The sequence below is a fragment of the Lactuca serriola genome, chromosome 6, assembly GCF_051521515.1.
Source record: "Lactuca serriola cultivar US96UC23 chromosome 6, Lser_US96UC23_V15, whole genome shotgun sequence".
In the NCBI taxonomy this organism is placed as follows: Eukaryota; Viridiplantae; Streptophyta; class Magnoliopsida; order Asterales; family Asteraceae; genus Lactuca; species Lactuca serriola.
In genome coordinates, this window is record NC_136413.1 from 181398105 (window position 1) to 181409818 (window position 11714).

At 41.4% G+C, this 11714-nt stretch overlaps 1 long non-coding RNA gene across 2 annotated transcripts; it reads right to left on the reverse strand.

Annotated features, from left to right (window-relative positions):
- Positions 1–7887: 7887 nt before the first annotated feature.
- Positions 7888–9044, reverse strand: LOC145059183 (uncharacterized). Of its 2 annotated transcripts, XR_013686666.1 has the most exons (4): positions 8919–9044; positions 8416–8827; positions 8093–8171; positions 7888–7950 (listed from the first exon to the last, which is right to left on the reverse strand). It is a non-coding gene; the product is annotated as an uncharacterized LOC145059183 (long non-coding RNA). The 2 variants fall into 2 exon arrangements; XR_013686665.1 differs by lacking the exon at positions 7888–7950 and having other exon boundaries at positions 8024–8171.
- Positions 9045–11714: the final 2670 nt, after the last annotated feature.

An 11714-nucleotide genomic window follows, 5' to 3' on the forward strand; every position in this document is an offset into this window, starting at 1 on the left:
TGTTATGTGTGTGGTATTGTGGTTGGTTTTTTTGGGGATAACTCACTAAGCTTTTGGGCTTACAGTTTCAATGTATTGTTTAAGGTACTTTAGGAGACCGTGGCAAGGCGAAGGCGAGATCGTACCGCTCCTCAGTTTTATGTTGATGTTTCTGGGATACTTTGATAACAAATGAATTGAAAACCTTTTTGTAATAACTTAATGAATATGGGTTGTTTTTGAAAAGTTTAAATTGGTTGTAAATTTTCACGGTATTACAGACTTGCTTCCTGCCTCCTGAAGGATATGACACGAGATTGGTGGGAGGAGGTTGGGAGAGCTCTTGGAGATGATGTCGCTATTGAGGAGGTTGGGAGAGCTCTTGGAGATGATGTCGCTATTGATGCAATGACTTTGAGTGATTTATCGGCCAGGTTCACGACCAAGTTTGCACATGTGATTGAGGTGCAACAACTTGCGAGGGAGTTCAAGGACCTCCAGCAGATTATGGAGACGGTGGTCGAGATCACTACTTTGTTCAGGGAGAGGGCCCTTCTTGTTCTGCAGTATGTGGTAGACGAGGAGATGAAAAAGGACCGATACCATGAGATGCTGAGGAGAGACATACAACAGTTTGTGAGCCGATCCAGTTGCAAGACGTTGGAGGATATGATTGCGAGAGCTCGGGAAAAGTGAGCTGGATTTGGAGATGGAGAGGAAGAGGAAACCAGATGGGGCTCAGACAGGTAGTTCGGTAAAAAAGCCCAAGGTATCAGATCATAGATCAAGGAGCTAACAGGGTCGTAGCCGGAGTGACAAGTGCGGCAAGATGCACGAGGGGACATGCAAGACGGGGAGTTCGGGATGCTTCAAGTGTGGCCAGACTGGTCATATGAGCAAGAATTGTACTGCTACCACCCCCACCACAGCAGTTACATATCTGATTTGCTTTCAGTGCAATCAGAGGGGCCACAAGAGGGCTCAGTGTCCGAGTTTAGCAACAGCAGGACAGGTGGCGGCGCCCACTCCTGCTGTGTTGAGGATTATAGATGGCCTTCAAGGTCGGGCAGAGGCACCTACGACGAGGAGTAGGTCTTTCCAGCTTACTGCGAGGCACGTGCAGCTCCCGATGTTGTGACGGGTATGTATTCTCTCCTTATCTCTTTATTTGTATTGATTGTCGCTTATGTTTACGTGTTTTATTATAAGATCGTTCTTAGTGAATGGTATATCAGCTCTGGTATTGTTCGATTCGGGGGCTACCCGATCTTTTGTGCCACTCACACTTATCAAGAGATTTGTTGGAGCTTCGGGGGAACTAAACTGTCCACTGGATGTAGAGATAGCGGATGATAGGATCGTTCGGGTTGCGAGGGTTCATCGGGGATGTACATTGTAGTTGTTCGACGAACAGTTTTCCGTGGATTTGGTCCCCACTCCCCTGGGAGGAAATAAGGTTATTGTAGGTATGGACTAGCTGAGCCCCAATGGGACAGTGATCGACTACGAGTAGCATCTAGTGAGAGTTCGTACTCCTAGTGGGGGAGCGCTAGTGATTCACGGCGAGAGGTCGTAGTGTGGACCGAATTTGTGTTCGGCGGTGAGGGCGAGGCGCTACCTTCAGCAGGGTTGCGTTGGTTATGTTGCCTATGTTGTGGATACCGAGGATAAGGGTAAGGCGACGGTGCATGATGTACCGGTTGTACGAGAGTACTCAGACGTGTTCCCAGAGGATGTGTCTGGGTGCCTCCAGAGAGGCAGGTCGAGTTCAGGATTGACCTAGTTCCTGGTGTGGCTCTGATAGTCAAGGCATTGTATTGGTTGGCTCCTTCCGAGATGTAGGAGTTGTCTACACTGCTGCAAGAGCTGTTGGACAAGAGATTTATCAGGCCGAGTAGTTCGCCATGGGGAGCCCCGGTCCTGTTTGTGAAGAAGAAGGACAGGTCACATCGGATGTGTATAGATTACCAGGAGCTGAACAAGGTAACAGTGAAGAACCGTTATCCTCTCCCAAGGATTAATGATTTGTTTGAGCAGCTTCAGGAGGCATCTTGTTTCTCCACGATCGATCTGCGATCAGGTTATCACCAGATGCGAGTCAGGGACGACGATGTATAAGAGACAACTTTTCAGACTTGTTATGTTCACTATGAGTTCGTGGTAATGCCTTTTGGGCTCACCAATGCTCCAGCCGCGTTCATGGATCTCATGAACCGCGTGTGTAGACCGATGTTGGACCGGTATGTTATAGTCTTCATAGATGATATCTTGGTTTATTCCAAGACTCAGGAGCATCATGAGGAGCACCTGAGGGAGGTGCTGGAGACACTGCAGAGGGATAGACTTTTTGCAAAGTTCTCCAAGTGTGAGTTTTGGTTGCGCAAGATGCAGTTTCTGGGGCACCTTGTCAACTAGAAGGGTATTATGGTCGATCCGACAAAGATAGAGGCCGTGATGCAGTGGGAGGTTCCGAGGTCTCCATCTAAGATTTCGATTTTTCTTGGTCTGGCGGGTTATTATTGGAGATTCATCCAGGATTTCTCTAAGATTGTTATCCCACTGACCCGAATGACCAAGAAGTCGGTGACATTCCGTTGGGGGCCTAAGCAACAAGCAACCTTTGAAACTCTCAGACAACGGCTGTATGAGGCACCGATTTTGACCTTGACAGAGGGCGTCGATGAATTCGTGGTTTACTGTGACGCTTTGATCATGGGTATGGGTGCAGTGCTGATGTAGCGAGGTCACGAGAAAACATACGCTTCGAGGTAGTTGAAGCCTCACGAGGCAAATTACCCGACGCACAATTTGGAGCTGGGGTTGGTGGTTTTTTCCCTCAAGATTTGGCATCACTATCTCTATGGGATCTGTTATACCATTTACATAGACCACAAGAGTTTGAGGTACCTCATGGATTAGCCGAATCTGAACATGAGGCAGTGCCGTTGGTTAGATGTGGTGAAGGACTACGACTATGAGATCCTCTACCACCCAGGGAAGGCCAACGTGGTGGCTGATGTGCTCAGCCGTAAGGCGGTTGCAGCACCGATACGAGACATATGTATAAGGATGACAGTGGTTACTCCGTTGCTGGAGCGGATCCGAGAGGCGCAGGTCAAGGGCATGAAGGAAGAGCTCCAGAAGTGTGAGCGGATCATGGGCCAGGTGGCCTCATTTGATTATGACAATCGGGTGTTGTTGACCCTGAATCGGAGGGTATGGGTTCCTTATTGGGGTGGAGTGCGCCAGGTTCTTATGGAGGAGGCGCATAAGTCGAGATTCTCCATTCACCCCGGGGTGACGAAGAAGTATCGGGATCTTCGCCCTGATTATTGGTGGCCCTGCATGAAGCGGGACATTTCATGGTATATAGAGCAGTGCTTGACCTGTAGGAAGGTCAAGGCCGAACACCAGAGGCCTTACGACAAGATGCAGCCGTTGGATATTCCCATGTGGAAATGGGAAGATATCACTATCTATTTCATCACGAAGCTTCCCAGGACCGCATGTGGAGTAGATTAGATTTGGGTCATCGTGGATCGGTTGACCAAGAGTGCTCATTTCATCCTGATCCAGGAGAGTATATCGGATGAGAAGCTAGCTGAGATTTCTGTACGCGAGGTGGTGGCACGTCATGGAGTGTCAATATCGGTTGTGTCAGACCGAGACGTCCTATTTACTTCCAGATTTTGGAAGCGGCTCCACGATGAGATGGGTACTCGTCTTCACTTCAGTACCGCTTTCCATCCTCAGACGGATGGGCGGAGCGAGAGGACGATTCATACTCTCAAGGACATGCTACGCGCATGTGTATTGGATTTCGGTGGCAGTTGGGATATGTATCTTCCGTTAGTGAAATTGTCGTATAACAACAGTTACCACGCTAACATAGACCGACCTTCCTTCGAGATGCTCTATGGGGGGAAGTGTAGGACCCCTATCTGTTGGGGTGAGGTCAGTCAGAGGGTCATGGGGAGTACCGAAGTGGTACTCAAGATGACGGAGAAGATCTAGCTAGTTTAGAGCAGACTCCAGGCTGCTCAGAGTCAGTAGAAGAGCTACGCCGACAAGCGTCGTTCAGACCTAGAGTTTTAGGAGGGAGATATGGTCCTCCTAAAGGCGTCCCCTTGGAAGGGTGTCATCCAGTTCAGGAAGCGGGGCAAGCTGGGCCCCAGGTACATCGGTCATTTCAGGTTTATATCCCAGGTGGGCAAGGTGGCATATCGATTGGATCTTCCAGCAGAGCTCATCCAGATCCACAACACTTTTCATGTTTCCCAACTGCTGAAGTGCTTAGTGGATGACTCCACGATTGTGCCTTTAGAGGATATTCATGTTGATGACAGCCTGAACTACATTGAGAGACCAGTAGCAATTCTCTACAGGAAGACGCATGAGCTGTTGAATAAGAGGGTAGAGTTAGTGAAGGTGCGGTGGCAGCACCGCAAGGGCTCAGAATGGACTTGGGAGCTAGAGGAGGAGATGAGGGAGCATTACCCAGAGTTATTCGAGACAGCAGACTTCGAGGATGAAGTCTGAAACAAGTGGGGGAGAATTGTAATGCATGGTTCCTGGTACACATTTAAATTATAATTTATTCATTTTTGTAGAGCAACTTGACGAGTTGGGAGCCCCAAACTCGTCGAGTAGAGATCAGAAGAGACACGAGTTTTAAGTAACCTACTTGATGAGTTAGGAGCCCTCAACTCGACGAGTAGGCTGGCAGGGGGTGAAATCCTAATTTCGGGGTTTTGCACCCTATTTAAGCATCTTAATCCCCACATGTTGGCCTTATTTCCAGCCTCTAAATCCTAAACCCTAGATCCAGAAACCCTAATGCATTTGTGAGCTTCTGATCCATTTTTGAGTGAAGTTTTGTGTGTGTTGAAGCTTGTGAAGGAAGGAGAAGCTTGGGGATTCAAGAAGAAGCTAGTAGATCCAAAGACTCCATTTCATTCTCATCATTTCCTGGTAAGCAAATCTCAAACTTGCTTAGTAACTTCTTAGATCTTCTTATTATCATTTTGTTGGATTTATGGTCCAAAAAGCACAACCTTTGGGAAATGGACGTCCCAAGTGAGTATACCATCAGATCTGGAACCATGGAGGGCTTTCATGGCATAAAGGTTCAAACTTTATGGCCATTGAAGCCCCATTCAAGCTATAGGATGTCATTTTGTCCTTTTAAGCTCCAAAAGGTCATGCATGGAGAGAAAGGTGGAAGCTTTACGTGTTGATGTAGTGTCTAGGGTCCAAATCTCAGTTTGTATGCTTTAGCTTGGAGTATTGATGGCTTGTGGACCAAGATTTAGGTCCTAAAGAATTAGGGTTTCAGCTAAACCCATTAAGTAAGGGTATTAACAGGTAAATTTGGAAACTCTACCCTTAAAAGGACATTTTCAGTATGTATGTGAAGTATGAAGCTTAGATCTGAAGATTAGGGGCTTAATCCATTGAGACGAAGAAGCAGACTGAAGAACTCGATGAGTTTATAGAGGAAATCGACGAGTTGAGACGATTTGTCCTGATTCTGTAAAGGGTAGAACTCGACGAGTCTGAGGAGGGACTCGATGAGTTGACGCGCGTTATCACAACTACGAGTAGCAAGGGAACTCGGCGAGTCAGGGGGATGACTTGACGAGTTGAGTCAACTCGGAGTGTTGTCTTTGACTTTGACCAAGCGTTGACTTTGAGTTTGACCAAGGTTGACCCGTGAAGGGGTCTTGAGAAAGGAATGGTATCTAAGGGGTTGTTTCTATATAGGACGTGAGTAGAGCCGGTTGCAGGTGCATAGACGTACAACTATTTCACTCGACATTTGAGGTGAGTTTTCTCCTGTAGGAATGGGTTGAAGGCACCAATGTCGGCCCGTTTATGTATGTTAGTATGTTCCAGAGTAAGGTCCGATGTCGGGCGAGGCCCGATGTAGGTTTATATGTTTTCCGGGTTTCGATCCTATGTCGGGGAGGTACCCGATGAATGTTTGTATGTTTGATGTCTTTATGATTCTTGCATGTGTTTGTATCTGTATGTTTATGGACTACGGTCCGATACCGGTGCGGTTCCTGAGGAATGTTTGTATGATTTCTGGATCTCGGTCCGATGTCCGCCCGAGGAATGTTTATATGTCCATGATTAGGTGATTATGCTTATGTTGATGTGTATTAGTAGTTATGCTCATACGTATGCTGAGCTTTTCTCGATGTCGGGCGGGGCCTGATGTCGGATGCGGTCTGATGCCAGGCGGGGCCCGATGTAGTAGGGCGAGGCCCACGATATGTTTTTATGTGATTATATGATATGTGTATGGTATGTGATATTTTGGGGAGCTCACTAAGTTTTGTGCTTACGATTTTCAGTTTTGGTTTCAGGTACTTCTGGTAGCAAGGGGAAGAGCTCGGGATGACTGCATGACACATACCATTTATGTTTAGCTTGTGATGTTTTACTCTTATTTATTTGACATGTGATTGATATGGATATACTATTTTGATACTAGGGATATTATGGTTCATGTTTTGATAAATGATTTTTATTAATTCTAGTTTAATTAATGATTTAAAAATGAAATTTTTGGACCGTATTCTTGGGATGTTTCAGCAGGCTTTGGCCTTCCTGCTAGCCAACAACCTCACGCCTCGCAACTTCCATCCTCAATGTATACACATCAACCTCCAACCTTGGTCCCCTTCCTCGACAGTCACACATAATCCACTCCTCAACAGTTCATGGATTTGACTTATGTCTTTCAAGCTATGTCGATTCAACCACCATCTGACAACAACTATCACATGGATTGCGGGGCTAGCTCGCACATTTCATTTAATTTAGGTAACATGCTTTCCCTAACTCCATGCAATTCTAAATCTATTATGGTTGGTAATGGTGTTATATTACCTGTCACTCATATTGGTCATACTTTTTTCTCCGCACTCACACAACCATCTTGCTTTAAATAATGTACCTGTCTAAAAAAAATTGTTAGAAACCTTGTTTCTATGCGAAACTTCATTATTGATAACTCGGTCTCCATTACGTTTGACCATTTAGTTTTCACTGCGAAAGACTTTAAAACATGTGCGTTTATTTAGCAATGTGATAGTATTGGAGATCTTTACCCTATACTTCCCTTCGCCAGTCAATCTCCATCTACTATTGTCTGTGTCGTAGTTACTCTTCCTACCTGGCATCGTCCACTACAAGAAAAAAGGCCTTTTACGACGCTCATTGCGCGTCGTAAATGGCTCAGACGACGCGCAAATGCGTGTCAAGGAAGGCCATGTCATAAAGATAGACGACGCGCATTTGCGCGTCGTCTAGAGACGACGCGCGGTTACGACACGCAATGCGTATCAAGGAAGGCCCTGTCATAAAGGAAGACGACACGCATTCGCGTGTCATAACCTTACGACGCGCGTGTTAATGACACGCAATGCGTATCAAGAAAGCCCCTGTCAAGAAAGGCCATGTCATAAATGAAGATGACACACATTTTTGCGTATCGTAATTTTAAATTAAAAAAAAAATTATTTATGGATTTACTTATTTTCATATTAAATTTGCATTTTATGTCACATAATGGAAAATAAAATACCATATACAAATAATACAATGCATTGCACAAAAGTTAATGTTATACAAATAATCATTCGAATAGTAGACAAATGTAATACTACAAATAATCATTCCAATAGTAGACAAATGTAAGATTTCAACATTTTTTATATAATTAACTAAATTATTAGCCAAATTTCCTAAAATACCAACAAACTTTTCTATGAAGAGCATTAACACTATTCTTTTCCATCAAAAACTTCAAAACCTGCATAATTAATTTAATGTTTAATCAGCTACAGGTCAATAAGGTAGGTTTAAGCAAAAGAGGTTCATAGTAGTAAGATTTTACTTACCACTGTTGTTAATGACATTGAAAGAAGCAGCCCAACAAACACCCCCTCAGAAGGATTATTACTAAATGAAACCACAAACAAAGTTAAAAAGTCAAGTATTTTGTGACAACCCCGGAACCAGGGTCAAGGCTGTTTTTACCCATGGTATGACCTAATACATGATAATAAAGACTTGTTTAACAAAAAGAAAAATGATTTCTCACGTGACATCACTATTAAGAATTGATGAAAGAGGGTACTCCACACTGTATTGCCAACAAGCTTGACACCAACACCTAAAAGCTGGAAAAAACAATAACAGAAATAAAAATAAATGTAAGATTTGAGATAACAGATGCATAATTCACATGTCTACTTTTACCAATTTATTTTATGCAACATATATGCAGCTGACATGAATGAATTATACAACAAGTTAGGAGTAAAATAAGGGATGGTTGCATATTTAGTATGATAAATAAAGAGATTTGTGGCATAAGGGTGCATAAATAATAAAAAGCAAAAAGGAAGAGGAAAGCTGACTTACATAATCAGCAAATTTCTGAATTGGTGCTTTTAACATAATACATAAGAGTGGTCCCGAAGGGATAGCTGGCAGCAAAAAATCTCAGGCAAAAAAAATTCCAGGAGAAAACAGTTAGTACCTCAAAAGCAAAGGTTTTATAGGGTTAGGCATGCACCAGCAAGACAGGGACTAAGATTATAAGTGATGTGAATGAGACATAGTAATTAAAGGAATTTTTGTTACCATTGTTCCATGCATAGTGGTTGGGGTAGAGTGTTTTTCCATCACTGTTAACACGGAAGGGTCCAAGTTCTTCCATGGCTCCATATCCAAACAACAAGCATCCTAGCCCAGTAGAATACCTTCATTAATAGTGGTTCGATCTTACTCTAAATTTTGGTGCATTTGGATGATGATCTTTAGAATCTCCATTCTGATTCATGAATATTCTAATTAATTTGGTATTGTAGAATGTAGATTGGTATCTGCATTATTAAAGTTCATAGGACTTACTACTGACTCACTTTTCTTTTTTTAATCATTAGCCTTATGCAGCTCTCAAAGCTAGAGAATATCTTGATAAGCCTGCAATACATGAGACAATGGTGAAGGTATGTAGATTATATCTTATATTTCCTACACAAATATAGACAACTGTATGCTGATGTCATTATGCAGGTTAGCGCTTATCTGCTTGGAGAATACAGCCATCTTATGGCCAGACGACCTGGGTGTAGCCCAAAGGACATTTTTGTCATTATACATGAGAAGCTTCCTACTGTATCGTGAGTATTTCTATTTCTATACATCTATGTTTTCTTTTGTGATCATCATCTATTTTTTTTTTGTTTCTACAGGACTCCAACAATATCTATTCTTCTCTCAACATACACAAAGATTTTGATGCACTCTCAACCACCAGATCCCGAATTACAAAACCAGATCTGGGCAATATTCAGCAAGTGAGTTTATAATAAATAGGAGCTACACTTTTTTTTTGTATATGCAAAATTTGATAATATTTAATTTCACACACATTGACAGATATGAAACATGCATTGATACTGAGATACAACAAAGAGCTGTACAGCTATTCATTTTCAATAGCACACTTGCAAAAATTTTAAACTTTTAAAACCCATCTTAGAAGGACTAAAGGTTAGAAAGGAGAAGTAATGAAGCTATGAGTTGAGAAAAGAGTAATCACAGCAAGGTCTCTAAAACAGACCTGCTGTTCAAAATGGATTTACTCCAAAATCTAAAACAGAAACATAGCTTTAACTAAATTTTATAGAAAACTATGATTGTTCAGGATTCCAGAACTATAAAGAACTCCTTCTAACTCCAAAGGATGAATTAAATATGAATTTTACAAAAAGGTGTATCACTTCTATCTCCAACAAGACAGTCAAGTGAGGTTGGCCAATTCTACCCAACTTGTGAGTAGAATTCGTCCAAACCAAAATTCAGAGAAGTAAAGGACATACAAATGAAAGTCTCAGAGTTGGAATTGAATGAAAAGAATTTCCCAAGCTCCGGATATAAAATTCACATTGTGGACAATCACAACACTAGTAAAAGCTGGTGACTGCCCACTGATCTGGAGTCTGGATCAATTCTAACCAATTTATAATTGGAAATAACACCCCATCTGCTCCAGATCTTAAATTCATAATATCAGGAACATATAGAAACTTGGAATCACTCTGGATCCTTTTCCAAGCCTAATAAATGATGAAAACAAAATGACATATCAGAACAGACCCGGATCAGACCTAACAACAAACATTCCATTCTTGCACATAGATAACGTCCTTACCAGTGAAGTTGGGCTGCTTAAGAAAGTTAGCCAACTCAATTTGTGAACTTTGGGAACTGGTTTGGGGTCCGTTTGAGTTCTATAGCTCAAGGTATGATTTTTACAATATGACTATAGATCTGATGGAAAACAGAATCATAGCCACCCGTGATTCCTTTTTGGCTTATCCATCCTTCTCCATTGTTAAAAAAAAGTTCTACTAAGAACTGATACAGATACAAGACATGAAATCTAAGTAAACCATTGAGATGAACATGTAGTCAACATTTCATAGATGTACACATGATATCCCATGCCTCTAACATGGAACATGATATACACATATCAAAACTTTTAATTGAATTTACAAATACATACACTAGCCAAAATCAAGGGATATCAAGTACCTTAGTTGATGACTTGAGTAGTGAACTACAGTCATTTTCTGTGCAATCCATCATGTAGATCATTGGAACTGGGTAAAAGAAGAATAAAAACCAATGAGTGGACAGAAAAAAAAGTAAACAGGTAAAAGGAGCTAAACAGAATGGCCTTTTTTCTTGTAGTGATAATGGAGTAATAAAGATTTGAAATTTAAATAATAGAGATTAAGAAAATAACCTTAAAAACTGTGGGTTTTATGAGTTGGAAAATTAATGCATCGCCATCAACTAGTTAATGATCTTCAGCAAACAATTTCCATCCTCCACCAAGTCCTGTTTTCCTAGGGAGGTACTTTCTTGGCCACTCATCTCCATCTTCATGAACCAATGTCAATATTTCATCTTATTTAGGAAGGTAGCTTTTGCAAAAATACACAAGGAGACCCTGAGTACAATTCATAATAACATGTTAAATAGAAATTTTAAAAAAAAATGTTATTTCATGTGAAATGTGAATCATGTACATTCAGTTGCTGCCAAATTCACAATGGCGTTAAAACTCTCTCCCCTTAACAGCTTCAGACTCTGGTGCAATTTTACATGTAAGTTTTTTATATATAACCTATAAAGGTTGTTGATATTTTATTTATTAATATTTTTGAAATAGTGAAATGGGACAGGTGTTCATCCAAAAGATGCAACGAACGGATGAATAGAGGTAATTAATTAATAATCAATTTTAAATTTCTTTAACATGAATCAATGTACTAATATTCATCGATTTTTGGGGGTAGTTTCAGGGATTCTGAAGAGAATGAGTCTCTGAGGTCTGAATCACTCAGATTGAAGAATCAATTACGTGATAGTAGTGAAAACGAGAATATCCTTGATTTTGCTAAAGAAAGATTAATTACATTATATAATATATATGCCACTAAATACAACAAATTTTGGATTTTTCTTATAGATTGCTTTTTAATGTTAATCAAAATACAACTGTTTCAAGGAACTCAAAACCTCATCAAAAACAAAGATCAAACACATATTGGTCAATGGGTTCACTTTCAGATAGAAGTATGGCTGATTTAATAAAAATCCCAGAGCACAACAACAACAATCAAATTCAAAACAATGAGGAT